Genomic DNA, 13,225 nt, shown 5'->3' on the forward strand with positions numbered 1-13,225 from the left:
TATTGATTTCTTTTTAGTTTCAGTAAGTGTGATTTTTTTAAATTCATTTAGTTTGTTATTTATAATATATATTTTACACAGAACTGTTAATTTATCTATCATTTAAATTTATCTTCTGTTTGAGTTACAGTTTTTGTCAGTATTTCCTCTGAATAACATTTTAGTAGTCTGTTATCTTATAGCAAGGTATAGGGGATCATTTAAATACAAAGTTTATATTGCACTCCCCTGGTTGAGAATGTATATACAGTGAGGAAAATAAGTATTTGAACACCCTGCTATTTTGCAAGTTCTCACACTTAGAAATCATGGAGGGGTCTGAAATTGTCATCGTAGGTGCATGTCCACTGTGAGAGACATAATTAAAAAAATCCAGAAATCACAATGTATGATTTTTTAACTATTTATTTGTATGATACAGCTGCAAATAAGTATTTGAACACCTGAGAAAATCAATGTTAATATTTGGTACAGTAGCCTTTGTTTGCAATTACAGAGGTCAAACGTTTCCTGTAGTTTTTCACCAGGTTTGCACACACTGCAGGAGGGATTTTGGCCCACTCCTCCACACAGATCTTCTCTAGATCAGGCAGGTTTCTGGGCTGTCGCTGAGAAACACGGAGTTTGAGCTCCCTCCAAAGATTCTCTATTGGGTTTAGGTCTGGAGACTGGCTAGGCCACGCCAGAACCTTGATATGCTTCTTACAGAGCCACTCCTTGGTTATCCTGCCTGTGTGCTTTGGGTCATTGTCATGTTGGAAGACCCAGCCTCGACCCATCTTCAATGCTCTAACTGAGGGAAGGAGGTTGTTCCCCAAAATCTCGCAATACATGGCCCCAGTCATCCTCTCCTTAATACAGTGCAGTCGCCCTGTCCCATGTGCAGAAAAACACCCCCAAAGCATGATGCTACCACCCCCATGCTTCACAGTAGGGATGGTGTTCTTGGGATGGTACTCATCATTCTTCTTCCTCCAAACACGTTAAGTGGAATTATGACCAAAAAGTTCTATTTTGGTCTCATCTGACCACATGACTTTCTCCCATGACTCCTCTGGATCATCCAAATGGTCATTGGCAAACTTAAGACGGGCCTTGACATGTGCTGGTTTAAGCAGGGGAACCTTCCGTGCCATGCATGATTTCAAACCATGACGTCAGTGTATTACCAACAGTAACCTTGGAAACGGTGGTCCCAGCTCTTTTCAGGTCATTGACCAGCTCCTCCCGTGTAATTCTGGGCTGATTTCTCACCTTTCTTAGGATCATTGAGACTCCACGAGGTGAGATCTTGCATGGAGCCCCAGTCCGAGGGAGATTGACAGTCATGTTTAGCTTCTTCCATTTTCTAATGATTGCTCCAACAGTGGACCTTTTTTCACCAAGCTGCTTGGCAATTTCCCCGTAGCCCTTTCCAGCCTTGTGGAGGTGTACAATTTTGTCTCTAGTGTCTTTGGACAGTTCTTTGGACTTGGCCATGTTGATAGTTGTATTCTTACTGATTGTAGGGGGTGGACAGGTGTCTTTATGCAGCTAACGACCTCAAACAGGTGCATCTAATTTAGGATAATAAATGGAGTGGAGGTGGACATTTTAAAGGCAGACTAACAGGTCTTTGAGGGTCAGAATTCTAGCTGATAGACAGGTGTTCAAATACTTATTTGCAGCTGTATCATACAAATAAATAGTTAAAAGATCATATATATATTGTGATTTCTGGATTTTTTTTTTTAGATTATGTCTCTCACAGTGGACATGCACCTACGATGACAATTTCAGACCCCTCCATGATTTCCAAGTGGGAGAACTTGCAAAATAACAGGGTGTTCAAATACTTATTTTCCTCACTGTATGAGAGGTCAAGTATTTATGAATGCAACCCTTGTCAAAACCTAGATGTATTTCATATGTTCAAATATTTGCACTGCATAACATAACAACAGGATTACATTCACTTCAGTCCTGTGTGTTCAGCAGGTGTCTCCAAATTCTGTTACAGTCTCTGTGGTTTTCCAAAAGTGGTTTGATTCACATTTGATTACTGACTTTCAAAGCAATATTTTTGTGTGTGAGTTTTTGTAAAGCCTCTCGGGCACTTGTAACACTGGGCTGTATAGTCGACTCTTCATAACACAGTAATAAAGAGCTGAATCTGACAGAGCTGCTTCATCAATTGTGAGTGATGTGGATGATTGGGATGTAGTCGACTGAAACCGATCATTTGAAATGTCCTCCTTATAGCTCCATGATCGAGCACCTTTATACAGTAAATATTCGGGTTCTTTATTAGGATACTGTCTAAACCAGTAAAGCAAAACATAACTGCTGCTTGCATCATATGAGCAGCTCAGTGTCACAGACTCTCCTTCTCTTATGATCATATTAGTATCCTTGTCATTCGGTCCAATGCTGTCAGCAAACACACCTGCATTTAAATAATAAAAAAACACTATAGTACTTGAAATTTTGAACCAAAGCATCTAAAAAGTGTAAGTTACCTGATACTGCAATAAGAGTCAGCAGTAGATATCTCTTCATGTTGATCATAATGGTTTTAAATAGTTTTATGTTTACAGATTTATGAATCAATGCTCTTTTTGTTTACTTTTAGGAGTTTTTGTGAATATGCACTTACTTCACTTGTTATTTTGAATGTTGACTTGGATAAAGTAATGCACCGGAGAGGTAGTTTGCTGATATTATAATGTGGGTGTGGTTAGTGCTATTAAGACTCCTCCTGCTGTGTATTCTGTGTTATATATATATATATATATATATATATATTTTTTTTTTAAATATACGTTTTAAAATAAATATTTATAAATAATTTGAATTAGATTTTTTTTTTTAATTTTAGTTTAATTCAAGTTTATGGGGTAATACTTAACAACACTACAATAAGGTTTCATCAGTTAACATTAGTTAACTACATTAGTTAACATGAAATAACAATGAGCAATACTTCTTCTGAATTTATTAATCTTATAGTTAATGTTAATCTCAGCATTTATTAATACCTTTTATAGATTAGCAGTTGCATCTGTTAACATTAGTTAATGAACGAACATAAACATGTAACTAACATTACTAAGAATATGTTGCTCATTGTTAGTTCATGTTAATGCAGTAACAAATGAGACCTTATAAAATTTTATCGTTTAAGTTTTAGTCATGTTTTATGGTTTTATGGACTTTTGTCTTTTTAAAAAAAAACTTGTTTCAAACTTGTTTCTCTCTCTCTCTCTCTCTCTCTCTCTCTCTCTCTCTCTCTCTCTATATATATATATATATATATATATATACACATCTTATATTTTATTGTTTTTCCTCATTATAATACCCCCCCCCCCCTTATATATAGAACAATAAGATATATACACTAATCTTATTATTATTATTATTATTATTTACTTTTGATCCTCTTTCGCTCTCATTAAAGCAGCTGTTACCATATTGTGGTGTACTGTATATGTACTGGGTTATTTGAGAGATAAATGTGGCTTTGTGGGAGAATAATTTGATTACTCTTGTTCATTTTTGTGTGTGAGTTTTTGTAAAGCCTCTCAGGCATTTTGTATCACTGGGCTCCTACTCTTAGAGCACAGTAATAGAGAGCTGAATCTGACAGAGTTACACCATTAATAGTGAGTTCAGTGGATGATTGTGATGTAGTCACTGAAACCGTTGACGGTCTGGTATGTTCTCTGCACGGTTCCATGATCGAGCACCTTTATACAGTAAATACTGCGGTTCTGTGTTTGGATACTGTCTGAACCAGTAAAGCAAGATGTCATTGCTGTTTGTACTGTATGTGCAGCTCAGTGTCACAGACTCTCCTTCTTTACTGATTATTGCTTCCTTGTCTTTTGGTCCAATGCTGTCAGGTAATACACCTGGATATAAATACAGACAACAAAACAGTCCATTTAATAAAGCTGAAGCAAAGTGTATTTTTGTAATTGTATAGCTTGAAGTAGTGTTTATCATTGCTTAAAACACTGCTTAAAAATGTGAAATTTTGACTTTGACTTAAATAATCAAAAGAGTGCTTTACCTGACACTGTTATGACAATCAGTAGTAGATGTCTCTCCATGTTCATGCTTTGATCTGTTCAGATTTATGTTTTGAGTTTTACTTGCTGAATTACTATACTTGGAGAGGTGGTCTGATGTTCATTAATAATATGGGTGTGGCTAGTGACATCAGCCCCCCCCCCCCCCCCCCCCCTCCCACACACACAATCACAATATACTGTAGCTGATGAAATGTAGGTGAGTTGTAACACTTAGCAAAATATGGATGGAACATTTATTGCATTAATTTATTGTACATTAATCAAATACATTATACAAAGTATGCTTAAAACCCCCCCCCAAAAAAACCAACAACAACAACAACAACAACAACTGTGTTTAAGTAGGTGAAAAGCTTGTGTATAAGTTGTAAATAATACAAAGATTATTCGAGTATTTTGCAAGAAAACACTATTTCAGTCTATTTACTTCAAAATGTCACGTTTAATTAATTCAGTGTGTTACTTACTTTTTCTTTGTAATTGTGAAATTTACTAGCAATTCCTGAGTGAAAATGGTTTCAAACCAAACCAGTTTTTTCCCGGTGTATATCACATTAAACTAGAGAATCTGCTGATTTAAAGAGACCAGTTCTGTCATTCATCAACATGGTCACAACACAACTAAACCAGACATGAAATGTTATTTTCCTACATCTGATTTGTTATTTATTTTTTGGGCTGGAAATCACAGTGATTTCACTCCAGTAGCTCATTTTTTAAATTGATACAACACAAACTGTTTCACTCGCCTGTTTCCCCTATACGGTTTCTTTCTTTTTGATTTTGTGTGAGAGAGAGACATCCTGTTCACACTGTGGGCCTCAAAGCGCAGTAATACACAGCAGAGTCAGACACTCGCAGTCTCTGCATTATCAAGGGGACTGAATTTGATGCTTTCAATTCAGAGGAAAATCTCTCCTGGTATTCTGATCCATTAACTCCTCCTCCATATGAATTCCTTTGTAACACAAATTTAGGAGATTCATCTGTTCTCTGTATGTACCAGAAGAGCTCTTGTGATGTTGAGGTTGTAGTATATTTGCAGTCTAATGTTATCAATTCTCCCTCAAATCCAGTAACATGTGTAAGTGGCTGATCAACTGTGTCTTCTGATTGACATCCTGGTAACAAACAAGAATAATTCTGTGACAATCAGCGGTATCATGTAGAAATAAAACCAAACAGTCAAAGAGTAACATATTTCATTCACATACCAAGAATAACTAATCCAAAAATGATGAATGTCTCCTTGAGCCATTGTTTCATTGTTCTTCAAGATGATAGAGTGATTCCCAAAGAACAGACAAATCAATCTGCAAAAACAGAGTAACTGAGAAAATAGTGATTCAAAGCTATTATTATATAAGGAAGGGAGGAGCTCAAAACACTGTCAGATGCTCAATGTTATCAGTATCAGAAGAGAGTCCATTTCTCCCTCTCCTGGTTTCTTTTTGGAATTACAAATAGAAGTTTCATTTATTTTTGTCATGTGTCTTCATATTACCTAACACAGCACTGAGAGCACTTCTTTACAAATGTTGGGAGTTGTTTGGTGGAGGTGCAGTGAGGTCATACATCTTCCTTTAGTTATTTAATCTTTCTGGAAAAGTGTGTACATCACAGATATTGATTAAGATTAAGAATGTTTCAAATGTAACTAATTATTCTCTCAAGTCATTCTCAACAAAGTTCTTAAAGCAAAGATGATTTGCTTGCTGTTTTTTTAATTTTTTATTATTTCTATTAAGTCAGTCCATCACAAGTGGTCCAATAATATTCTTACTATAGATATGAAGAGATATTTTAGAAAAAAATGCACTTTCTGGCCCACAGTTTTCCCTGTGTTCAGTTCGAGTTTCCCTGTGTCTGTATCCCTTTCGTCTCGTCAGCTGGGTCTCGTTTCCCTGATCTGTTCTCTGTGTATTTAAGCCCTGTGTTTCAGTCTGTCGACGTTGCATTTGAGGTTGTTCTGTTCACGTTTCTTTGAGCCTGTTTGTGAGTTTTTGAGTTTGGTTAATAAACACTGCAATTTAGATCATGCATCCTTCCCTGCTTCAACCTGCCCGTGACAGTTATGCTGCTTGATATTGCAAACTGCTATTTGTTATAATATTATTTTCATTTGTTATCATAATCATAAATGCTAGGTTGTAGCGCAAATTATTTGACCATTTAAAGCATTTCTGTTTGTTTTCCAGTTATTTATCTACAGTGGCTAAAGCGTTGGAAGTTTACACACATTTACAGAAAAAAGCTTAATTCCACATTGCAAAAAAAGTTGGATAAACATCCCATACGGCAAGTTCTTATAGTATATCCTCTCTTCTCAACTCTGTTCTTTAAAATTGTTGAACAGGTGTTACCACATTCTGTTATTTACAGTCTCAGTGGTTTACAAAATATACATGTGGTGTGATAAACATTTGATAGCTGGCTTTTAAGGTTTTTGTAAAGCCTCTCAGGCATTTTGTATCACTGGGCTCCTACTCTTAGAGCACAGTAATAGAGAGCTGAATCTGACAGAGTTACACCATTAATAGTGAGTTCAGTGGAGGTTTGGGATGTAGTCGACTGAAACCGATCGTCTGTTTTATCCTCTCCTCCGTATGATCGAGCACCTTTCCACAGTAAATACTGAGGTTCTGTATTAGGAGACTGTCTGAACCAGTAAAGATAGACATAACTGCTGCTTGTATCATATGAGCATCTCAGTGTCACAGACTCTCCTTCTCCTCTGATCATATTAGTATCCTTGTCATTTGGTTCAATGCTGTCAGCAAACACACCTGCAATAACATAGAGCAATTGCACACGAAACCATCAGCCCTTTTCCATAAATCAAAAAATCATTCTAGTTAAAAACACCATTTGATCTTTAAAGCATGAAATATATTCACCTGAAATTGTGAGAATCACTAGCAGACAGGCCTCCATGCTAATACTGTACCTTAGTTTAAATATGTCTCGGATTTGATCACAGCTTTAGGAGGTTTTGCTTTTTATCATTTTTGAGATTCATACATATGCATTGCACACCCATAAACTTTTGATAAATGATATAGATGGATGCATGGATTTATACTACTGTTTATGAATAGTGTGGGTGTAGTCAGTGACATCAGAGCCAATCATCTATCCCTTTTTCTTTCATAATGCAAATATACAGAGCAAGTGTCATTTTAACTAATGTGAATTACTGTAAATGTAATCAATACTTATCAATCTTATGATACGGTGACTCTTTAATGCAATATTTTCTTACTGTGGATCTTAGAATAATCTACAAGGCAAATGGCTGTCTTCCAGTTTTTATTGAACAATCATTGTTCTTCCCTGCAGTTCATATTAAATCAATTTGAAACAGCTTCTATAATTCCCCTTTCTTATTTATTATATATTAGTTCAAATATAAGAAGTCAGATAACACAGTGCTAGTTTTGTATAGATAGATTCATTGTATGTTTTTAATTTAAACTTAAAAACAAAAGTAAAGGTTGTAAATGTCTAATTTATTTAGCTGTAAAGCGCATGTACAACAACTTGTTCTAGTTCATTATCATGTCACCAATTCTCTCTTCAACACACTCCTAAACTGTTCAGCAGGTGTTACCACATTCTGATATTTACAGTCTCAGTGGTACATGTGGAATAATACACATTTGAAGAATTGTGTTGTGAGAGTTTTTGTAAAGCCTCTCAGGCATTTTCAATCACTGTGATCCAATTCTTAGAGCACAGTAATAGAGAGCTGAATCTGACAGAGTTACAGTGTCAATAATGAGCTCAGTGGAGGTTTGGGATGTAGTCGACTGAAACCGACGGTCTGGTATATTATCATTTCTGCTGAATGATCGAGCACCTTTCCACAGTAAATACTGAGGTTCTCTATTAGGATACTCTCTGAACCAGTAAAGCCAAACATTATTGCTGTTTGTATCATATGAGCATCTCAGTGTCACAGACTCTCCTTCTCTCCTGATTATATTCATATCTTCGTCACTTGGCCCAATGCTGTCAGCAAACACACCTGGAAGTAATATAAGACACTTCACAAATCCAATTATTTCAATGAAACTAAAAAGGAGACATACAAACACACATGCATATAACTGATGTAAAATTTACTCTGTACTCATTGATATGATGCACTGCTTAACATGTAGAATTGTTAAAAGTGTGATTTACCTGATATAATTATGAGGATCAATAAATACCTCTCCATGTTGATATTTCAGATCTGAACTGTTTTTGAAAGTGTGGAAAATTGTACTTTGTTGTTTTGAATGATAAAGTATACCATACTTTATACTGTATATAAATAGGTATGAATGCCCTATAGAACTGATATGCTTTATATTAATAATGTGGGTGTGGCTTGTGATAAAAGACCCGGGGCCTCAAAGCACAGTTATACACAGCAGAGTCAGACACACACACATCCTGGATTGTCAGTGGAAATGATTCTGATGACACTTTAGAGAGAAATCTTTCCTGCAACTCAATGTCCTGATCTCCGTCATATTTGTTTTTCCTCATCATGTATTTAGGAATGTTGTTTGCTCTCTTGATACCAGAAAAGGTCTGGTGTTGTTGTATTGTGACTGATCCTCCTTCAGGTTTAGTTACATGTTTATCTGGCTGATTAACAGTATCCTCTGGTCTGCATTCTGAAAATATATGATAATAATGTTACAAAAATGGTATTATTCATTAAAATATTAATGTAATAAATAAATTTACATGAAGTAAGTTTACATACCAAGAATAAATAATGCAAATATTAACGTTTCCAACAATTTGCTTTGTTTGATAGAGTGGTATCCAAGCAGTTTGTTCCAGTATAGGTCTGAGAGAGAAGTCTGTTATTCAAAGCATTGGTTTTGTTACTGATAGCAAGGAGGATCTCATTGCACTGTCAGATGCACATGGTTAACAATATTATTATAGAGTGCACCCTCTCCTGGGTTTTTATGGTATATTGCAAAAGGTTGAAATGTTCTCACTGTAAACATGTCCCTACTGTGACATTACTTATTAATTTATTTATTTTTGGTAACACATCACATATTAATACTGATAGCTGCTTTACCTTTGAAAATGATTGGTTTCCAGGGAGGATTTCCAACATATGGGACTGAATGTAATACAGTCAGATAATAAAACATATGGACATTACACTTTCCATTGTTTTGTATAAATACATAAATATTTAAATAATAAAATGAAAACTGTTAATGAATTGTAGGTCAATGATAGGCCATACTTAAACCAGAAGTTATTCCAGAATGTTATTTGAAACATAAATCAACATATAATTTGACACCGTTTCATTATTTATTTTTAATGTCTGTTTTTTCACGATCAGTTAATAATTCTTCCTTAATTTACAATTAAAATGTATTCCCATTAATACAGCATAAAACATAAACAGTGGATATACTATAGGTAAATGTATACTGTACTGTGGGGAACCCCTTTTTGATGTTCAACAGGTGTTTACATATCCTCTCATTTATTATCATCTCTGTGGTTTACAAAAGATATGTCCATGGTTTGGTACTCATGTGATTGCTTTTGTTCAAAGCAGTAATAGTGTGTGTGAGTTTTTGTAAAGCCTCTCAGGCATTTTGTATCATTGGGCTACAACTCTTAGAGCACAGTAATAGAGAGCTGAATCTGACAGAGCTGCTTTACCAATAATGAGTTCAGTGGATGTTTGGGATGTTGTTGACTGAAACCGATGGTCTGGTATAAGAGACTGTCCGCTGTATGCTCGAGCACCTTTATACAGTAAATATTTTGGTTCTCTGTTTGGATACTGTCTGTACCAGTAAAGATAGACATAATTGCTGCTTGTATCATATGAGCATCTCAGTGTCACAGACTCTCCTTCTCCTCTGATTATATTAGTATCCTTGTTGATTGGACCAATTCTATCAGCAAATGCACCTGAAATAAAATTTGAGACATCATAATAAAGAACATGAAACCATCAGCCAGTTCCTATTGCCAAAAACACCATGTAATGTTAAAAGTGTTTATTATATACACCTGAAACTGTTATGGCGATCACTAGTAGACATCTGTCCATGTTGATTCCTCAGTTTAAATGGGTTTTGATAATGGTTTTATGGTTAGCTATGTGTCTTTCTTTGAGGTACATGTGCACTAAACTAAATGTAATAAATGATAAAAATGATTGGATAGATAAATGACTGCAGTGGGAGGGGCTGTTATGAATAGTGTGGGTGTAGTTAGTGACTTCACAATCAATACACAACCCGATATTGTAAAATATAACCAGGAACAATGTCTGTTTAACTCATGAATATCTTTATTCCTTTTTAATTCAGAGTTTAATAACTAAATGTAATCAAAACTTTCATGTGTTAAAGCAATAACTTCTCATTCTCATTAAGTGTACTAAGCATTTAGGTTCATAGAGGCATTATAATCGTGGAAGTAATTAGTAATTAAACACTATTCAGGTGCTTATGCAGGGTTTTTTTTTTTTGTGAGTGTTGAGTGTGTTTGAGTCACAGTGGTCGTCAGAGCACAGTAATACACAGCAGAGTCAGACACACACACATCCTGGATTGACAGTCGAACTGAGTTTGAGTCCAATCTGGCATCAGATCTGTCTTCAAATTCAGAACTGCTACTTGATCCAAATTTGTATTTCATCAGTATATATTCAGGAAGGCCATTAGAGCGCTGAATCTACCAGAAAAGATATGGAGCAGACTGAAGCGTTTCATATTCACAGCTCAGGGTAACCTGATGTCCTTCGGTGGCAGTTTGTGTCTCACTTGGCTGATTAACAGTGTCTTTCCCAAAGCTTCCTGTGAATGCATAATAGCATAATTATACAAGCAATGTCATTTTAATAATGCAGTTATTTACAACAACAAAGGTTTGATTATTACCATAGAAATTATAGGCAAAATGAATAAAATGGGCATTCTGTGAGTCATCTTTGTTTATCTTAGAGGAAATAGAAAATGTCATTGAAAGCAGTGTTCCAGCGCTGGAGGAGAAGCTTTGATTCCTGCTTGTCATGTTGATGTAGTGATGATGTTCAACAGCAGATTTTCTTTTCAATCAAGGCTTACAATTGTAAATATGAGGTGATGTCCTGTGTATGTAGATATCGCCATCTTCAGGTTAAAAAATATACCTTCTGTGTTCCAAATTCCAGCAGAATTGTAACATAAAATCCAAAAACATTTTTAAATAAAATAAAATAAACAGCAGTTGTTAGTATAGATCAGATCACAGTATCACCTAAAAAGCAACAATGACTTCTCAATTGCTTTTTGTTTTGTTTGTCAATGCTGACTTGAAAGTACACCTGAATATGAATTAAAGAAAAGTTTTAAATAGTACTGTACGTTTATGTTGTTTTAAGAGGTTTCCATAAAGTAAAGAATATATTACGTAGCAATTGGCAAAGCATAGCATTTGTGGCATCTGTGTTTTTTAGGGTAATAAGTATTTAGGCTCACATAGGCCTTATAACAGTGGAAGTAGTCACATCTCATAGGAGGTTAAGCAACACTCAGATCCTCACACAGGGTTTTTGTGTATGTGTTGAGTGTGTTTGAGTCACAGTGGGCTGCAGAGCACAGTAATACACAGCAGAGTCAGACACACACACATCCTGGATTGTCAGAGGAACTGATCTTGATGTGGAGTCCAATGTTGCAGAAAATCTCTTCTTAAATTCATCCTCAGTAGATCCTTTACCAACTGTAAATTTACTCAGAATTAATGTTGGTGATCTGTTTAGTAGTTGTTTGTACCAGAAGAGATAAGCATTTGCAGAACTCGTGAGTGTATAATTACACCATAAAGTCACTTGATTTCCCACAGTTGAAGTCATTTCTCTTAAAGGCTGATCAACACTGTCCTGTGCCCGGCACACTGGAGGAGATGAAGCATAAATTAATAATCATTTACAGATACTCAAATAAAGTGTAAATGACGAAAAGTTGTTCTTACCCAAATCATGTGCCGTAAAGAAAAGAGTAATTATCACCCATTTTGACATTGTTGCGCTTGAGTTTAAGAGAGTGAAGAGAAAAACAACTGATCCGACATCTGAGTCTCTCCTTATGGCGAATCTCTCTTGATATTTTCAGCAACTGCTCAGTCACACAAGAAAGATTGTAAGGGATGGTTCCCCCTGGTGGTGAATTCATTTAATTAAACACCTCACTTTTGAAGTTAATTTGTAACCTTTGAAATAATTTGTATTGTATTTTTTTTATTATATAAACCATGGAGTGCAATGTCCTTGACAGATATACACATATAATCAATTTCTGTGTATTTGAATCAAGATGAGTAATCAGGTGAGATCATGTGATTTCCAGTCAAACATCTCTGTTTCTCTTAGTAGTTTTAGATTCTTCATAAGGTTTTAGCCTTATAAACGAATTTTAGGACTTATACATTACTCTTAATACATTTACAGTGCTATGCATAAGTTTAGACACCCATGCTAAAGTTGACTAAAAAGAGGAATAAAAAATCATCTTTTGGAAATTTAACTTAATGCCTTAATTAAAAAAAAATTAGGAAAAATCCAACCTTTAAGGACACCAATTTTCTTTGTGAATGAATAATGTATCGTAAATAAATAAATGTTCTATAAATAAAAAGTTCTTAAGGCATTAAGTTCAATTTCCAAAAGATGATTTTTTATTCCTCTTTTTAGTCAACTTTAGCATGGGTGTCTAAACTTATGCATACTGTAGCACTGTATTGGATAAATCATACTTTTTCAGACAGACTCAAGCAGATGTAGATATCAAATGATAATGTAATGTTTAGTCACACATTTGTCAAGCTGTGATGTATAAAGTCATGGGATGTTACATTTCTAGAAGAATATGTATTATTTATCTGTTATTTTTATCTCTTTCACTTTATTTCATTTAGCTTAAACTTGAATAACATTTCATTTGTAACCACACACAGGTGTTTCCACCAGTGTAATTATATTATGTGAATTATAGATTGTGGATTTGATGTGAGATCAAAGTGAAGTTCAGTTTTTCTAGAGCTTCACATAGACTGTATCACTAGAGCCCATGTACAATATGTGATGTAGTCGACTGAAGTCGAGGATCAGCTTTCCAAACAAT

General features: G+C 35.1%; 1 gene segment (V, D, J or C); it reads right to left on the reverse strand.

Moving 5' to 3' along the window:
- Positions 1–6,548: 6,548 nt before the first annotated feature.
- Positions 6,549–7,010, reverse strand: LOC307161824 (T cell receptor alpha variable 14/delta variable 4-like). The segment is given in 2 exons: positions 6,974–7,010; positions 6,549–6,862 (listed from the first exon to the last, which is right to left on the reverse strand).
- Between the last annotated feature and the right edge of the window lie 6,215 nt (positions 7,011–13,225).

The sequence above is a fragment of the Squalius cephalus genome (assembly GCF_949319135.1).
Source record: "Squalius cephalus genome assembly, chromosome: 7".
Taxonomy (NCBI): Eukaryota; Metazoa; Chordata; class Actinopteri; order Cypriniformes; family Leuciscidae; genus Squalius; species Squalius cephalus.